This window comes from Delphinus delphis, chromosome 2, assembly GCF_949987515.2.
Source record: "Delphinus delphis chromosome 2, mDelDel1.2, whole genome shotgun sequence".
Lineage (NCBI taxonomy): Eukaryota > Metazoa > Chordata > Mammalia > Artiodactyla > Delphinidae > Delphinus > Delphinus delphis.
This window is the reverse complement of record NC_082684.1, coordinates 139,701,888-139,706,177: the sequence shown is the minus strand read 5'-3', so window position 1 is coordinate 139,706,177 and position 4,290 is coordinate 139,701,888. Positions and strand designations below refer to the sequence as shown.

The window sequence follows — 4,290 nt, the reverse complement described above, 5'->3', positions numbered from 1 at the left end:
TTTTATAGTATCCAGTCTTACATTTAGGTCTTTAATCCATTTTTAGTTTATTTTTCTGTATGGTGTTAGAGAATGTTCTAATTTCATTCTTTTGTATGTGGCTGGCCAGTTTTCCCAGCACCACTTATTGAAGAGACTGTCCTTTCCCCATTGTATATTCTTGGATCCTTTGTCGTAGATTAACTGACCACAGGTGTGTGGGTGTATTTCTGGACTTTCTATCCTGTTCCATTGATCTGTAAGTCTGTCTTTGTGCCAGTACCATACTGTTTTGATTACTGTAGCCTTGTATTATAGTCTGAAGTCAGGGAGACTGATTCCTCCAGCTCCATTTTTCTTTGTCAAGATTGCTTTGCCTATTCAGGGTCTTCATGTTTCCACATGAATTTTAAGATTTTTTTTATTCTAGATCTGCCAAAAATTCTAGGCTCTTTATTCTGTTCCATTGATCTAGCTGTCTGTTTTTTCCACCAATACTTTTTTTTTTTAAAGACACATTTATTCAATGTCATGATCAGACTATTACATTTAGCAATCAACAGCATGGGTGCAAAAAAAAAAAAATCTACATTAAAACCCTTTGTTGGAATGCTTTACACTTTCCACAGAAGAAACTAAAATAACCTGTTATACAATTAGTCACAAATACAGTCCTCGAGTTTTTTTGCCCATACACATGAGTATTGTCTAAAACATGTCTTCTTTGTAGCAGCGAGGCCCTGCCACCACTGTGCTTGGCTGAGTTCACAGATCTTTTGTAACCTGTAGCTTCCCTGTCACTTCTCTGGCTCTCCTCTCCTGCTAAGCTTTGTTTCCTGGCAGTAATCAAAACCTTCTGCCACTGCCGTAGCTACTGCTGCTGCTGGAACCACCAAAGCCACCTTGGTTTCGGGGTTTGGCAAAGTATTGGCCTCCACCACCATAGGGGCCAGAACTTCTGCCTCCAAAGTTTCCTCCTTTCATGGGTCCAAAATTTGGAGTTTGATTGTTGTAACTGCCAGAATCATTGTAGCTTCCACCACCTCCAAAATTGCTTCCATCATTACCAAATCCATTATAGCCATCCCCACTGCCACCATATCCCCCAGCACCACGGCTGCCACCAAAGCCACCTCGACCACTGAAGTTTCCTCCATGACCACCACCAAAGTTTCCAGAACCACTTCGACCTCTTTGGCTGGATGAGGCACCAGCCGTCTCTTGCTGAGATAGGGCTTTCCTTACTTCACAGTTGTAGCCATTCACAGTGTGGTATTTCTGCATGACAATCTTGTCTACAGAGTCATGGTCATCAAAGGTTCCAAAAACAAAACCTCTCTTTTTGCGACTGCCTCAGTCAGTCATGATTTCAATCACTTCAATTTTCCCATACTGTTCAAGACAATCTCTTTGGTGATGTTCTTCAGTGTCTTCTTTAATGCCACCAACAGAAATCTTTTTCACAGTGAAGTGGGCACCAGGTCTTTGAGAATCTTCTCTTGAGACGGCCCTCTTTGGTTCCACCATTCTTCCATCCACCTTGTGTGGCCTTGCATTCATGGCCTCATCCACCTCCTCCACAGTGGCATATGTGACAAACCCGAAGCCTCTGGAGCACCTGGTGTTTGGATCCCTCGTTACCACACAGTCTGTGAGCATTCTCCACTGCTCACAGTGGCTCCTCATACTGTCATCACTTGTTTCAAAGCTCAAACCTCTGATGAAGAGCTTCCGCAGCTGTTCGGGCTCTTTGGGAGACTCTGACTTAGACATGACGGCAGTGGAGGGGGAGGAGAGACGTCAACGATGCTTACTCGGCGGCGTCCACGGGCAGAAAGGAGTAATCTACCAAATGTATCTCCACCAATATTTGATGTTAGCTTTATAGCAACTCCTGAAGTCGGTTAGTGTCAATCCTCCAACTTTTTTCTTCTCCTTAATTATTGTGTTAGCTATTCTGAGTCTTTTGCTTTTCCGTATAAACTTTAGAATCAGTTTGTTAATATCCACAAAATAACTTGCTAGGATTTTAATTGAGATTGTATTGCATCTATAGATCAAGTTGCAAAGAACTGACATCTTGACAGTATTGAACCTTCCTATATATGAACATGAAATAGCTCTCCACTTATTTAGTTCTTTAATTTCATTCATCAGTTTTGTAGTTCTCCTCATAAAAATCTTGTACATATTTTGTTAGATTTATACCTAATTATTTCATTTTGGGGGGTGCTAATGTAAATGGTATTACTTTTTTTAGATTAACTTTTTTTTTAATTGAAGTATAGTTGCTGTACAATATCATGTAAGTTAACAGGTGTAGAATATAGTAATTCACAATTTTTAAAGGTTATACTCCATTTATAGTTATTATAAAATATTGGCTATATTCCCCATGTTGCTCAATATATCCTTGTAGCTTCTTTTATACCTAATAGTTTGTACCTCTTACTTCCCTACCCCTATATTACCCCTCCGCCTTCCCTCTCCCCACTGGTAGCCACTAGTTTGTTCTCTATATCTGTGAGTCTGCTTCTTTTATGTCATATTCACTGGTTTGTTGTATTTTTTATATTCCATATATAAGTGATATCATGATTTGTCTTTCTCTGTCTGACTTACTTCACTTAGCATAATGCCGTCCAATTCCATCTATGTTGCTGCATATGGCAAAATTTTGTTCCTTTTTATGGCTGAGTAGTATTCCATTATGTGTGTGTGTGTGTGTGTGTGTGTGTGTGTGTGTATACCACATCTTATTTATCCATTCATCTGTTGATGGACACTTAGGTTGCTTCCGTAACTAGAAATAAGAAAATTAGAAAATGAAAAACTCACTGGTAAAGGCAAGCATACAGAAAAGGTAGGAAATCATCCAAACACAAAGCTAGTAGGGAGATTAAAAGACAAAAGTAGTAAAATCATCTATATCCACAATAAGCAGTTAAGGGATACACAAAACAGTTAAATATAAAATATAATATCAAAAACACGAATCGACAGCACAAATGCAGGGTTTTTAAAATGCATTTGAAATTAAGAGATCAGTAACTTAAAACAATCACATATATATGGACTACTGTACAAAAACTTCATGGTAACCACAAAGCAAAAATCTATAATAGATACACACACACACACACACACACACACACACACACACACGCACGCACAAATGAAATCCAAATGGTATTATATTTTAAATTGCAAATTCACTTATTCATTGTTGGTATGTAGGAAAACAATTAACTTTTATATATTAACCTTGTATCTTGTGACTTTGCTATAATGGCTTATTCAGGAGTTTGTTGTTGTTGATTCCTTCACATTTTCTATATAGATGATCATGTAATTTACAAAGTTTTATTTCTTACTTTCCAATCTGTATACGATTTATTTCTTTTTCTTGCTTTATTACATTAGCTAGGACTTGCAGTACAATGTGAAAAGCAGTGAGAGGGGACATCTTTGCCTTGTTCCTGATCTTAGCAGGAAAGCTTCGAGTTCCTCACCATTAAGTAGATGTTAGTTGTAGGATTTTTGTAGATATTCTTTATCAAGTTGAGGAAATTCTCCTCTATTGCCAGTTAACTGAGAGCTTTTGATCATGAATGGGTGTTGAATTTTGTCAAAGGCTTCTTCTATATCTATTGATACGATCATGTGATTTTTCTTCTTTATCCTATTGATGTGATAGACTACATTAAATCGAACATTGAAGCAGCCTTCCTTACCTGGGATAAATCCCACTTGCCCATGGTGTACTATTCTTCTTATACATTGCTGGATTCAATTTGCTAATATTTTGTTGAGGATTTTTGCTTATTTGTTCATGAAAGATATTGGTTCACAGTTTTCTTTTCTTGTAATATATTTGGTTTTGATATTAGGGTAATGCTATCCTCATGGAATAAGGAAGTATTCCCTCTGCTTCTAACCTCTAAGAGAGATTGTAGAGAATTGATGTAATTTCTTCCTGAAATGTTTGCTAGGATTCACCAGTGAACCCATCTGAGCCTGGCTTTCTGTTTTGGAAGGTTATTAATTATTGATTCAATTTCTTTAATATATATATAGGCCTACTCAGACTGTCTGTTTCTTCTTGTGTGAGTTTCGGCAGATTGTGTCCGTCAAGTAATTTGTCCATTTCATCTAGATTATCAAATTTGTGGGCATAGAGTTGTTCATAGTATTCCTTGATTATCCTTTTAATGTCCATGGGGTCTGTGGTGAACTCTCTTTTTTCATTTCTGATATTAGTAATTTGCATCTTCTCCCTTTTTTTCTTAGTTATCCTGGTTAGAGGATAAT

The 4,290-nt window shown here is 37.5% G+C and overlaps 1 pseudogene; it reads right to left on the bottom strand.

Annotated features, from left to right (window-relative positions):
• Positions 1–825: 825 nt before the first annotated feature.
• Positions 826–1,752, bottom strand: LOC132419842 (heterogeneous nuclear ribonucleoprotein A1-like; annotated as a pseudogene).
• Positions 1,753–4,290: the final 2,538 nt, after the last annotated feature.